The sequence below is a fragment of the Carcharhinus amblyrhynchos genome, chromosome 28 (assembly GCF_965287045.1).
Source record: "Carcharhinus amblyrhynchos chromosome 28, sCarAmb.v2.hapA, whole genome shotgun sequence".
NCBI classification, from domain to species: Eukaryota; Metazoa; Chordata; class Chondrichthyes; order Carcharhiniformes; family Carcharhinidae; genus Carcharhinus; species Carcharhinus amblyrhynchos.
The window spans coordinates 6,588,729-6,603,952 of record NC_137351.1 but is presented as its reverse complement, the minus strand read 5'-3'; the positions used below and the strand labels follow the sequence as shown (position 1 = coordinate 6,603,952).

General features: G+C 43.2%; 1 protein-coding gene across 4 annotated transcripts in view; it reads right to left on the bottom strand.

Annotated features, from left to right (window-relative positions):
- Positions 1-15,224, bottom strand: part of LOC145359683 (EGF-like repeat and discoidin I-like domain-containing protein 3) — a 101,893-nt gene that overhangs the window by 53,580 nt on the left and 33,089 nt on the right. The window lies entirely within an intron of this gene.

Genomic DNA, 15,224 nt, shown 5'->3' with positions numbered 1-15,224 from the left:
AGTTTGCTGCCCTTTCACTGCATTCCCACCAGGGTTATGGTGGGAGACTGTCAGAAAGGGCAAAAGATATTTGGTTGAATAACCTTCTTTCAATTATCTTTCAAAGATAGGAGATAAAGGAATCTTTAAGACTATACTCATTTTTATTCATTGGATGTCAGAGTTGCTGGCTGGGCTGGACCAGCATTTGTTGCCCATCCCCAACTGTCTGTGTGGAGTTTGCACGTTCTCCCTGTGTCTGTGTGGGTTTCCTCTGGGTGCTCCAGTTTCCTCCCACAGTTGTGCAGGTTAGGTGGACAGGCCATGCTAAATTGCCCCTAGAGTCAGGGGGACTGAGAGGTTAGGTACGTGGTGTGATGGGGGCAGACCTGGGTGGGATTGTAGTTCGTGCAGACTCGATGGGACAAATGACCTTCATCTGCACTGTAGGGATTCTATGATTCTAACTGTCCTCGAACTGAGTGGCTGCTAGGCTATTTCAGAGTCAACCACATTGCTGTGGGTCTGGAATCACATGTCTGCCAGACTGGGTAAGGGCAGCAGATTTGTTTTGATTTGATTTATTATTGTCACATGTATTAACATACAGTGAAAAGTATTGTTTCTTGCACACTATACAGACAAAGCATACCATTCATAGAGAAGGAAATGAGGGAGTGCAGAATATAGTGTTACAGTCATAGCTAAGGTGTAGAGAAAAATTAACTTAATGCGAGGTAGGTCCATTCAAAAGTCTGACAGCAGCAGGGAAGAAGCTGTTCTTGAATCGGTTGGTACGTGGCCTCAAGCCTTTGTATCTTGTACCCCTAAAGGACTAATGTTCACATTAGTGAACCAGATGGGTTTTAACAACAATCGATTAATGGTCATCAATATGTCCAAAGATGTGCAGGTAAGGTGGATTGTCTATGTTAAATTGCCCTTTAGGCTAGATAAATTAGCCATTAGAAAGGAGTGGCATTACATGGATAGAACAAGGATAGGCCTTGTTCTATACTCTGTTACAGAGTAACAGATACTCCGTTAGAGAGTCAGTGCAGATTCAATGGGCTGAATGGCCTCTTCTGCACAGATTCAATGGTTCTATGATTTTAATTTCGGATTTTACTGGGTTCAAATGTCACCATATGCCATGGGGCAATTCAGACTCTTGTCCCCAGGTCTCTGGATTACCAGTGCAGTGACAATACCTTTACACTTCCCCTAAGGCTGAGTGAAAAGCTGATGTAGATGGCATATTACTTATACTCATAGGAATGTTACACTACGCAGTACACAAATGCATTATTTTATGGCTTTGCCCTTTTAAAGCCACAAGGACAATTGTTGTTAAGAGGCTTGAGTCACTCAGGTTTAATTGTTAATTGATTAGGCAGCTTTTCAGATGGAAAATATCAGCAAGTATCACTGAAGCATTGAGGGACTGAGTTTTTTATGTTGTCTTTAAGATTGTTTTGCCCTATAACCAGCTGGAATTTGCTGTCTGGGAGATGGCATGTGGAGCGTGCCATCTGACTGATGAAAAATGGTACGTGATATGTACCAGGAGAGCTTTTCTTCTGGAGATACACCAATGCGTAACTCCAGCACACAGAGGATGAAGAAGGAAAGGAAAGACATTCCATCAATTCCTCACTGCTCACGACCATTTCTGAGATTTCCCACTAGAAATAATGACAGAAGACCTCCACATGGCTGCCCAACTATGGTGAGTGCAAAGAAGGAGGGTGCAAGGGCTAATTATCTAGCTCTTTCAAAAGGCACAATGGGCTAAATGGCCTTCCTTTGTGCTATAGTGGTCTGTGATTGTATAATGATAATGGGATCGAAATCATGGCATTAGCTTAAACAACCGGGTTTCTGATCATTGCTGGACACCAAGAACACCATTCTTTCTTGATGTATACAATTGTTGAAGGGAGGGGGGATTTAAAAAAGCATGATTTGAAAGGAATTAGCCAACCTCCAAATAAAAGGTTAAACATATGCTTGAACTTTTCTAGCATTTTCTGTTTTTGTTAAAAATAAGCCCGCCCACCCGATTTCCCCTCTCTCTCTGAGATCTGATCCCCGATGATGGAAGCCTACTTATAATGTTCCTAAATTTGGTTGATTGGATAAGTAACTGGCTATCTCATAGAAGACAGAGGGTGGTAGTGGAGGGAAAATTTTCAAACTGGTGGCCAGTTACCAACAGTGCACCACAGGGGTCAGTGCTGGGTCCTCTGCTATTTGTGATTTTTATCAATGACTTGCAAGAGGAGGCTGAAGGGTGGGTTAGTAAATTTGCTGATGACACCAAGATTAGTGGAGTAGTGGACGGCTCTTGTAGGTTGCAAGGAGACATTGATAGGATGCAGAGCTAGGCAGAAAAGCGGCAGACGGAGATAACCCTGATTAGTGCGAGGTGATTCATTTTGATAGGACAAACTTGAATGCAGATTACAGGGTCAATGCAGGGTTCTGAGGAATGGGGAGGTTCATATCCACAGATCTCTGAAGGTCGCCACTCAAGTGGATAAAGCTGTGAAGAAGGCTTATAGTGTATTAGCGTTTATTAACAGGGGATTTGAGTTTCAGAGTCGTGAAGTTATGCTGCAGGCCTTGGTGAGACGACATTTGGAATATTGTGTGCAGTTCTGGTCACCTCACTATAAGAAGGATGTGGAAGCATTGGAGAGAATGCAGAGGAGATTTACCAGGAAGCTGCCTAGTTTGGAGGGTATGAGGAAAGGTTGAGGGAACTGGAGCTTTTCTCTTTGGAGCAGAGGAGGATGAGAGGTGACTTAATAGAGGTTTATAAGATGATGAGAGGGATTGATAGAGTGGACGTGCAGAGACTATTTCCTCGAATGGATGTAGCTGTTAGTAGGGGGCATAACTATAAGGTTCACAGTGGGAGATATAGGAGGGATGTCCGAGGCAGATTCTTCACTCAGAGAGTGGTCGGGGTGTGGAATAGACTGCCTGCTGTGATAGTGGAGTTGGACACTTTAGGAACTTTCAAGCGGTTATTGGATAGGCACATGGAGCACTCCAGAATTATAGGGAATGGGATAGCTTGATCTTGGGATTGGACATAGGTCGGCACAACATTGAGGGCCGAAGGGCCTGTACTGTTTTGTACTGTTCTTTGTTCTATGTTCTAAACCCAAGGAAATCAGCCTGGCATAGGGAAATGTCTCACCCCATTAGACCAGTTTTGCTGTCAGGACCTGGAGGAAAAGGAACCCCACTGTTTTTAGTCAACATCCAAATAGCTGTTAAAGGGGAATGTACCCGAGATCCAGTAAAGATAAATTCAGTTTAAAGTTTAGTTATGAGTGTCACAAGTAGGCTGACATTAACACTACAATGAAGCTACTGTGAAAATCCCACAGTTGCCACATTCTGGTGTCTGTTCGGGTACATTGAGGGAGAATTTAGCACTAGCAATACACCTAATAACATGTCTTTTCGACTGCGGGAGGAAACCCACACAGACACGGGGAGAATGTGCAGACTCCACACAGACAGCGACCCAGCCAGAAATCAAACCCAGCTCCCTGGTACTGTGAGGCAGCAGTGATAACCACTGTGCCACCGTGCCACCCTAAGTAGGCTTACAGTAACACTGCAGTGAAGTTACTGTGAAAATGCCCCCGTTGCCACTCTCCGGCGCCTGTTCAGGTGCATCAAGGGAGAACTTAGCATTGCCAGTACACCTAGCCAGCACATCTTTTGGACTGTGGGAGGAAACCCATGCAAACATGGGGAGAATGTGCAGACTTCATACAAACAGTGACCCAAGGCGGGAATGGAACCCTGCTCCCTGGCGTTATCAGGCAGCAGTGCTAACCATTGTGCCACCTGAACAAAAACATACGTGCAAATCCTATACCAGATTTCCCAATGCTTCTATTTGGTTTGAATAAACATTAAACTGAAATACCAATAATACAAGTATTTATGTGGTGCCTTTCATGTAATAAAATGTTATAAGCCACTTTACAGGAACATTACGAAACAAACCAAACCACTTAAAGAGCCAATTATGGAATAAATTTATTCCTGGAAGTTTCATCTCATGACTTAGTCATTTATTTACAAACACATCCATCCTTGTGACAATACTGCCTTCCTATGGAAAGCAAAAAGACTCAGTATTCAATTCACTGTCAGCCAACCCCCGCCTCCAATTTTCACTATTGTTTATGCTCAGTAAAGAGAAATGTTCAAAGAAAAGATTTTTAAACCTTTTTTTAAATCTCCCTATGCTTTTCTACCAGGATTGCGCACAGCATAATTCTAGAACATTGGCAACCCTAGGAAATAGAGGTGGAGGGTTTTTGGGAAGGAGTTACAAATCTTAAGGCATTGGAAACTGAAGGCATGGCCACCAGTGGAACAACTGAAATTGGTGATACTCAAAAGGCCAGAATTGGAGGAATGTAACCTTCCAGGTGCTCACCAAATCAACTCAGTATCCTTGTTGCCCATATGTCTATCCTCTCCCTATTGCAATGCTCCAGTGAAGCCCAGTGAAAACTGGAAGGACAACACCTCTTCTTCTGATTAGGGACATTGCAACCTTCTGGACTCAACACTGAGTCTAACAACTTTAGACAGTGAACTACCCCTTCCATCTTAACCATTGTGCCAACCTGGCCCTGTCAACCTATGTTCAGGGGCAGTAGCCAGCAGGCAGGGCACAGACATATCCCTCTCTTCTGGGGGGTGGGGAGTGGGGGGTGTGGGGGAGCATACTCAACCTGGCAGCCCAGGAGGTACCCCTATGGCAGATTCATGTCTGAGTGGACACGTGAACCTTACCGACGTGATGGTTTGAAAATACGGTGATGGGGGAAATATGATGAGGGCGGGGGCTGATAATTATATTAAAATCTATGCAAAAACATTAAAATGATATTCTCGCCTTTTGTAGGCTTGAATTCTGCAACGTTAGCGGCAAGCGGTGGGGAAAATTCAGGGAACGAAAGCTCTCAGAGAATGTGTTTTCCAATTCTCTCTGAATTTACAACCTGCATCGCCTTTTTCTCTGACGTGGATTGAAAAAAAAATCACCCCCGATTAACTTTGTTTCTCTCGACAGATGCTGCCAGACCAGCTGAGTTCATCCACAATTTTCTGTTTTTATTTTCGATTTCCAGCATCCGCAGTATTTTGCTTTTATTTTAGCGCAGTTATCCTGCAGGATGGGAGGAGGTTACAGAAGGGTGCAAGTGGAGGCAAATGAAGGCATGGCTGAAGATGGGGACAAATGTCGGGAGATTTTGTTTTGAGGTGGCAGGGTTCAAAGCAAGAATTCCAGGTGCATAGTGGCTGATGGTGGTGGAGTGAGAGAGGAGCGAGGCTGGGAAACACCACAGAAGTTGAGGTTGGGGAAATTTGCAGCAGCAAATCTATCCAAACGCTTTTGCTTCAGTTTAATTGCGATACAGATTTCTGGTCATGCCAATCAGGGATGGAAGGAGATTCCTAAGCAGTTAATAAGATTGATAGGCAGATTGCAGGACAGGAGATCAGTAATAAGTTAAATGATTCTTAAGACAAGCTAACACGAACAGTTTTACACATACGCTAATGAAGTAAGAGAATCAAAACAAGTAGTTACGATTTCAAAACATATATGCTTTCTGTACTGTAGGGTTTCTATGATTTCTATACTGATATTTTAAATGTATTGTTCATTTTAGCCAAGCAATGTTACCAAAAGGCATGGTGGTAAATGTCAATAGTTTAAAACCCAGAGGTGTGGGAACTGGCTAGTCATATCAGGAAGATTCTTATAAAGGAATATATGTTGCAATATTAATTAATAGGTGCATTCATTGCCCAGACACAAGGATAGATATGCCCCTGGATACAGGAACACATATCTATTCAACTTGGCAGTGAGCCAGTGGGAACGTCGACTTTGACCTTACAGTAGCGCCTACCGTTATCAGGTAACAAGGAAATAGTTAGAGCCAAGAAGGGAGGTGACATCTGGATTAGTAGGACAAATAAGATATCACCATGCTATCAAGTATCATATGGCTGAGGTACTTGACAGAGATTTGTATTGATAAATGACTGGTAAATGAAATTGATTTTAAGCTAATGAAAGGCAGGATTATTGATTATTGATCTGTATGTGACTATGTACATCAGATCTTTCAGAGAAATTTTGTTGTTCTATTCCCAGAGCTATTTACTCCTTCTGAAGTCTCCGGTTGGCTATACATTTGTTTGTTCTATGTTTTATTTGTAAAATAAATTTTGTTATATCTTTGCACAGAGATATGTGCCTTGCGAGTTTTGAATTGTATACATTAAGATACAATTGGCCATCTTCAAATTTCCCACAACAGGGATATACTTCACAGCAGTGTGAATGATTTTTAGTTAACACTTCACAACAATCCCGGAACATTCTTTTTCTTTCAGTTTGATGTTTATGCAAATCTTTCCTAACCATCTGTAATATGAACAGCACTATATACACAAATATTTCGTTTTATTCATTCATGGGACATGGGCGTCGCTGGCTGGCCAGCATTTATTGCCCACCCAGAGTTGCCCAAGTGCAGTTGAGCGTCAACCACATTGCTGTGGCTCTGGAATCACATGTAGGCCAGACCAAGTAAGAACAAAAGATTTCCTACCCCAAAAGACATTAGTGAACCAGATGGGTTTTTCCAACAATCGGCAATGATTTCATGGCCATCAGTAGATTCTTAATTCCAGAAATTGAATTCAAATTTCACTCTCTGCCCTGGTGGGAATCAAATCTGGGTTCCCAGAACTTTAGCTGAGTTTCTGAATGAATAGTCTAGAGATAATACTTCCCCATAATAATGTTTGCATATACAATATGTGCACTTACATATATGTTTCTATACATTTTATGCAATATATTTCTATTGATTTTTAATGATGCGTCCCACTTTTCACCTTTAACATGTGTACAGCTTGTGTCAGCTAATGCGGTCAACAGTGACAACGGACACAATCTGAACATTCTGGTTGATGGAGATTAAGTGGCACTAAGGGCTCGAAGTGGGAAATTTGCGCATGCATTTTTGATTTCTTTTTTCATTTGTTGAACAAATTGGCCCCTAATTTCTGTGGAATCTTGCAATATTTTTAACAATACTCTAATAAAACTGACTGGAAAATGGCATGAGCCCCATTGCACTGGAACCTTGTAATTGCTGTGATATTAATTCATGCTTAGTTGGCTTTGGAAGCAAACTCCAGAGAGTTGGGAATGTGACCCTTTCATTGCCGAAACTGCTGAAAAGGTTCCTTCTTCTTTGACTCACATAGGACCTGGGTCAGTATTGAAAGTCAGCATCCCCAGTGAGGAATGGCAATGGTTTTCCCCAGTAGCAATAGGTACCAGTGATGTGCCCATAGCGACACAGGTACATGGAATGTAAGTAACTTTGGTGTGACTAGCCTTTATAACCCTTAATTGCCCTTGAGAAGGTAGTGGTGAGCCACTTCTGCAAACCATTGCAGACCCTTGTGGTGTAGGCAAACCCACTGGGCTGTTAGGGAGGGAAATGCAGGATTTTTTGCCAGCACCAAACAGCAGTGCATTTACAATTAGGTGATAGGTGATTTTTGGAAGAGGGATTGGAGGTGGTGATGTTCTCATACCCCGCTGCCCTTGTCCTTACAGGTGGTAGAAGTTGAGAGTTTGAGGGGTACTGCTGAAGGAGCCTTGACAAGTTATTGCAGTGCAACACACACACACACACACTGCAGCCAAGATAAGCCAGACGTGTTAAATGCTCTGCAATAGCCCCAGTAATTCCACTGGTGATCCACACTGAAAAGTGGCTGACCATCAGGGTTACAGCCTGCTGATTTTCAGGGCCAATGTTTCTAATGGAGTAAATCCCCTGAAGAAAGTACAAGAGGAGCACTAAGTACACATCTAATGTTTAAATTATTCATTTTAGCGTTCACTCAAGCATTTCCATTTCTTCGAGGTCACACAGTGTAAATAAAGCCCACTTGTGATTCTACGTGTAGACTTGGACTCCCGACACAGAATGATGTGAACTCTTATCTAAACATGTCACAGAGCTGCTGAGACTCTGAAACTCAGTCTACTTATTTGTAGTTTGGAAGTGTATGTTTTTATAGTCTCCTCCGCTTTCCTGTTTGGCTCATCTGTTAAGAAACATTTAAACTACTGAACAAAACATTGGGTCTTTGGATTGACAAACATACTAAACACTGGTATAGGCTGGGAGTGTCACGCAAGGCCAGCACTTAATGCCATCCCTAACTGTCTTGCAAGGCCGTTTTGGAACGTAATTGAGAGACAACCATATTGCTGTAGATAAGCCAGTAAGAAGTCTCACAATGCCAGGTTAAAGTCCAACAGGTTTATTTAGTAGTAAAAGCCACTAGCTTTCGGAGCGCTGCTCCTCAATCAGATAAGTGGGAGTTCTGTTCACAAATCAGGGAGGGAACCAGTTTCCCTCAGGCCAGACCAGGTAAGGATGGCAGATTTCCTTCCCCAAAGGACATTATGAACCAGATAGGTTTTTATGACAATCCCAAGACCAGCTTTCAATTCCAGATTTTCATAGAGTCCTACAGTGCAGAAGGAGGCCACCCCATCACGTCTACACCAACCACAATCCCACCCAGGCCCTATCCCCATAACTGCATGTATTAACCCTAGCTCGTTTTCCTGACACTAAGGGGTAATATAGCATGGCCAATCCATGTAACCTGCACAGCTTTGGACTGTGGGAAGAAACTGGAGCACCCGAAGGAAACACACACAGACACGGAATGAGCAGACTCCACACAGTCACCCAAGCTGGTAATCGAACCTGGGTCCCTGGAGCTGTGAGGAAGTAGTGCTAACTACCGTGCCATTTTTTTTTTATTAGCTGAATTTAAATTCCACCAGCTGCCATACATGATTTCAATCCGTGTCCTCAGAAAATTATTAGGATTACTAGTTTGGCGACTACTATCGCCCCCTATTTCCACCTAGCAGGTGCTCCTAAGCACATTCTCCATTGGTCCAGAGGTACGGACACTCTGTAGTTATTGGGTTAGACAGAACAGGAGGGAAACTGATTCCCTCCCTGGTCTGTATTTGAATTTTCTTTTCTTGACAAATACATAAATAGGATGGGAATAGAGGGATATGGTCCCCCGAAGGGTAGAGGGTTTTAGTTCAGTCGGTCAGGCTTGGAGGGCCGAAGGGCCTGTTCCTGGCTGTCACCCAGTGACTTCCTACTGGAAGGTGCAATTTTTGATTGAGCCTGGGCATGGTTGTAAAGGTTGTGGACAATAATGAAGAAATGTTAAACTTTAACACACCCACTGTAATGTTTTACATGATGATTGTGCAGTGCAGGAGTCTGAGCATGAACATCAATGTGGCTAGTTCATGTTCCAAATGATTCTTTTCTATCCCTTCAAATGGATACAATAATAAGTCTCAAACCAGACAGCCACACTTCCTCCCTCAAGTTCTTTGTGAAATTCTCCAGCAGCACCAATAAATGGTCAGGTTTATTCCCAAAAGGCTCAACTTTGGGCCGTGGTCTAAAATGCTGGTGTCCATGGATTGGGAAGGTGGAGGGCTGGGAATCCTCTTCGTCAGAGATGAGTTCCAGCAGTGCAGGATCTCCTCCCCTTGTCCCACTCCATCCCCTCCTTATCCTTCTTTATCCATCCAAGGTCAAGGCTCATTCACAGCTGTCTTCCTCTCACCAAAGGGAATTCAACTGAGGAAGTTAGCTGTGCTGCAACAGAGAACCTCAGTACAGCATCTGAAGGGGCATCAAGCTTAAAAGGGGCGATTGCGGTTGGATTTGAGACTCCCATTGAAGGCCCTTTCAATAGTTAAGTTTGGAGCTCACTGGAGAGAAAGCAGACAATTCCAAGCCCCCAGCATCCATTGAAGGATCTCCAGGCCTTAACCAGGCCTTAGCGAGTGGTGTAAGTGGTGGGGAGGGGGGTCAACTGGAGGGTAATCCACTTGTGACTGGGGCTTTTGTCTTTCCACTGCCATTTGTGCATATCACATGCTGCCTGGAAAGGGAGATCGAAATCCCAGTTCAGAAAGTTGCGACAGCTTGAATTTTCTGTTATTCCCCTTCACAAACCTTCCTAATTACGAGAAGAGGAAACCACCCCCACATTACCCTCGCCAGTGCCTTCACGGTACGAAGCAGAAAAAGAAGTAAAGAAAGGAGTCTCATTAACCGACAACATACTGCACTTGAACAGATTATTCCAGCATGTCATGCACATTATCTTGCCTGCAATCAGTCTCAAGCTATCAAAACATACCGTAATGTCTCTCATTCACTGAACCACAAAATTGGCACAGATCAGTTACTGTTTTTACACTGATGCCGAGAAGCAATGTGGAACTTTTCCCTAGTGTAGAACAAGAAGCGACAAAAGCCGCAGACTGCACCATCCGAGCCACAATTAGCATCTTCTGCTGTGTCTTACAAGATCCTGTGGTTCCTATGAGATTAGTCCATATCACCATGTTCCTAAACGGTATTCAAGACTCCCCCCCTGCCCCAACCTCTCCCCCCAACACAGCCAACTATAATTTATCACCATTGCATGAACACGTTTAGAAGAAATTCAATTGTCTAATTCATTTGGCAACACATCAGCTTTGTCCAATTGAATTAGTTTGAGTTCAGCTTGGCCAATGCCTTTAAGAAGAAAATCAATCATAACACATAAACCTAACTGACTGTTACGGCTATGTTAATAAGGGAGGAATAAGGCAGTAATGATAAAAAGTACAAACCATTTATCATTACTGTCTAAATTCTACCTTACTAACATCCAGAGGATTTGCAAGTCTGTCAGTAAAGTTAAAGCAAAGTAACCTAAGCAATGCCACCAGAGATATGGGGGTGGCTCAATGGTTAGCACTTGCCACAGGAGATAGGGGGGTGGCACAGTGGTTAGCACTGTTGCCTCACAATGCTGGGACCCAGGTTCAATTCCGGCCTTGGGTGACTGTCTTATGGAGTTTGTACGTTCTCAGCGTCTTCATGCAGGCTTTCTCTGGGCGCTCCTGTTTCTTCCCACAGTCTAAAGATGCTCAGGTTAGGGGGATGGGCCATGCTAAATTGCTGCTTGGTGTTCAAAAAGGTGTAGGTTAGATGGATTAGCCAAGGTAAATGTGAGGGGTTACAGAGATAGGGCGAGAGTGAGCCTGGGCAAAATGATCTTTCAGAGAGTCGGTGCAACTGTAATGGGTCAAATGGCCTCCTTCTGTAGGGATTAGAATCATAGAATCCCTACAGTGCAGAAGGAGGCCATTCAGCCCATCGAGTCTGCATCAACAACAACCTTATCTCAGGCCCTACCCCCATAACCCTGACATACATTTACCCCACTAATCCCTCTAACCTTCACATCCCATGACTCCAAGGGGCAATTTAGCATGACCAATGCACCTAACCTGCACATCTTTGGGCTGCGAGAGGAAACCGGAGCACCCAGAGGAAACCCACGCAGACACAGGGAGAATGTGCAAACTCCACACAAACAGTGTCCCTAGCCGGGAATCGAACCCTGGGTCCCTGGAGCTGTGAGGCAGCAGTGCCTCATAATGCTGGGACCTGATTCTATGATATGCATCTTCTTAAATTGTTGAATTTCCTCCTCAATATTAACATATTAACAAATGCACTTCATGAATTGAGTCCGACCTCCACTTCTTAATTCCCAAATGCTGATGAGGAGATTTGTTTCCTTAATCAGAAGCTCTACAACTTCAGTGATGATTTCCCATCCCATTCATTTGCTGGGCAGAAAAGTAACAGCTGGGGTTTTGAAATTTCCCAATACGTGCCAAAATGGAAAATGCCCTAAATCCTTTTCACAAGTTCCCCTGAAACATCTCTGTGCCATTATTAATTCTCAATGCATGGCATGCTTGCCTTCATCAGCCGGGGCATCGAGTATAAAAGTTGGCAAATTACGTTAACGATTATATAGAACGTTGGTTCGGCCACATTTGGAATACTGTGTCTAATTCTGGTCACCACACTACCAGGACCATTTGCAAGCTTTGGAGAGAGTACAGAAAAGATTTACCAGGATATTGCCTGGTATGGAGGATATTAACTATGAGGAGAGATTGAATAAACTGGGATTGTTCCCCTTGGAACGACGGAGGCTGAGGGGCGACCTGATAGAAGTTTATAAAAGTATGACGGGTTTAGATAGGGCGAACAGTTGGAAGCTTTTCCCAGGGCAGAAATGACAATTACAAAGGGGGCACAAGTTCAAGATAAGGGAGGGGAAAGGTTCAGCAGAGATGTGTGGGGTAAGTTTTTTTTTTACACAGAGAGTGGTGGAGGCCTGGAATGCGCTGCCAAGTTGGGTGGTTGAGGCAGACACATTAGCAACAGTTAAGACTTATCTGGATAGACGTATGAACAGGCCGGGAATAGAGGGATACAGGCAGTTGGCCTAGATAGGACAACATGATCAGCGCAGGCTTGGAAGGCTGAAGAGTCTATTCCTGTGCTGTACTGTTTTTTGTTCATTGTTGTTCACCCCCCTTTTGCCATCGAATATCACTCCCCTTTTAAAGTTACTTCTTTCTCCAGAATGCTGTGCATTCACTTTTCCTGGGAAAAATAACTTTTTCACCAAATTGTGAATCTCTACTTGTGATCTTTAGTTCTGTACTTTAATTCTCTGTCTAACAAGCACTGTTTTATAGACTGCTCTTCGGGGATAAAACATTTGGTCTGAGCCTTTCATTATTTAATCCCCTTCACAGCAGAAAGGCAAATTCCTGCCCAAGCAGGAATTTGCAAAGAATATATGATTTTAATTATCCAATTATAATTGCGTGTTCACTTCAAGTTAGGCTCCTAAATAAACCCAGCCAGAACATGTATTTAATCCCAATTTATCTTGGATCCCACAGAGCCAATAAGCCACATGCCTGCAATTTCTTTTCTTATCTCCAATAGATCAAAAGCTGAAACTGAACATTTATTCCATGAACTACCTTTTGAAAGAATGTATGAATTCACCTCTGCGGTGAATTGATGAGAGATGGCACTGTGGAAGAAAGATCAGCTTCCATTAATTGGGCTCATGTTAAAACAATTCATCCCATAAATCTGACACAAATTGGGAATATTACTTTTCCCTTGTTTTTACAGAAGCAAAGGACGCTGTCAGTTTAGAAGCTTAGAATCTGAATTAAAAAAAAGAGCCTATGCCATGCTGGTCAGAATTCATCACTCACAGTTCTGGTATCTAACCATGGTGAATATTAAATGTCATTCCGGCAATACAAAAGAGATAATCTGGTGGACTGGTGCGGCGACAATAATCTCTCCCTCAATGTCAACAAAACGAAAGAGATTGTCATTGATTTCAGGAAGCATAGTGGAGAATGGACCCCTGTCTACGTCAATGGGGACAAAGTAGAAATGGTCAAGAGCTTCAGATTTTTAGGTGTCCAGGTCACCAACAACCTGTCCTGGTCCCTCCATGTCGACACTACAGTTAAGAAAGTCCACCTTTTTGATTTCTACTTCCTCAGAAAACTAAGGAAATTTGACATGTCAGCTACAATTCTCATCAACCTTTACAGATGCACCATAGAAAGCATTCTTTCTTCTAGTTGTATCACAGCTTGGCATGGCTCCTGTTCTGCCCAAGACCACAAGAAACTACAAAGCATTGTGAATGTAGCCCAATCCATCACGCAAACCAGCCTCTCATCCATTGACTCTCTCTATACTTCCTGCTGTCTTGGCAAAGTAGCTGGCATAATTAAGGAGCCTATGCTCCCCGGACATTCTCTCTTCTACATCCGTCGAGGGAAAGGTACAAACGTCTGAGGTCACATGCCAATTGACTCAAGAACAGCTTCTTCCCTGCTGCCATCAGACTGTTGAATGGACCTACATGATCTTTCTCTACAGCCTAGTTACGCCTGTAACACTACATTTTGCACTCTCTCCTTTCCTTCTCTATGAACGGTATGCTTTGTCTGTGCAAGAAACAATACTTTTCACTGTATATATCACTGTATGCTAATACATGTGACAATAATAAATCAAATCAAAAAGATTAACTAAAAAGATAGCAGAAGTATCAGCCCTGATGATAGATTAACAGAAGCTAGGTTTATTTTTTGTGGAAAGGAGCATGCTACAAATTGCTGTAATTGAGGTTTTCCAAGATTCTAAAAGGAATTGCTGAAATTATCCTTGATGGTCAAGTATTCAAATACCAGGGGACACAATGTTTTAAAAAAGTTAGGAGTAAGGAATTTAGGTACTCTACCACTCTACCAAAAGAGATATTAATAAAGGCCATTGACACAGGATGCAACCAGACGTCTGTGTGTATCTGAAGGGAAACTGAATTGATTTGATTTATTGTCACACGTACTGGGATACAGTGAAAGGTACTGTTTCTTGTGTGCTGTACAGGCGAAACATACCCCTCATGAACTACATAGGGGAAAAGGGTAAAGGATAGGGTGCAGGATATAGGCTGGAATTCACTGGCCGTTCACGCCTGCGGGATTCTCCGGTCCCACAAGCAGTGCAACCCCGTCTGCGGATTTCCCATCAATGTGGCGTGATATCAATGGGAATTCCACTGACAGCAGCGGGACCACAGAATCCTGTCGCTAGCAAACATATGCGCCACCTCCCGCCAGCAGGAAGCGCTCGGCTGGGAGGCCGGAGAATTTTGTGCTTGGTGATGCAATTGCGAGTTGGGGGAAGTAAAAGATAGCTTCAGAATCGCAGAACAGGAATAAAATATGCAATTAGGGGGTATGCTGTAGACAGCTCACAAGAAGTCGCCTCGCTTCAGTGCCATCTTTATTTCAGTTGTTGGGTAATGGTGAAGGGATGTAACAATGAGTTAGTCCCTGTCAAAAAGAGGAAGGTTTATTAGCCTAATAGCTAAAATTCTATTAGTTTCATTCTGGAACAGAGAAATAGAGTTGTTCATCTTTTCTGTTTCCTACATCTGGAAATTCTCATCAACCCTCAAATTCTTGGCAGAGCACTGTACTGTGACTTTGAATGGTCCCACATTCCCATCCCAAGTCTCAGGATTGGAGTCACTTAAATAAAGCAGAATGGCTCATCCCATATATAGCTTCCGCCCACGGATATTAAGAATGTCAGGGTGGCACCTTGCTTCACTTCTGGGTGGTAGGCCAATGATTTTTT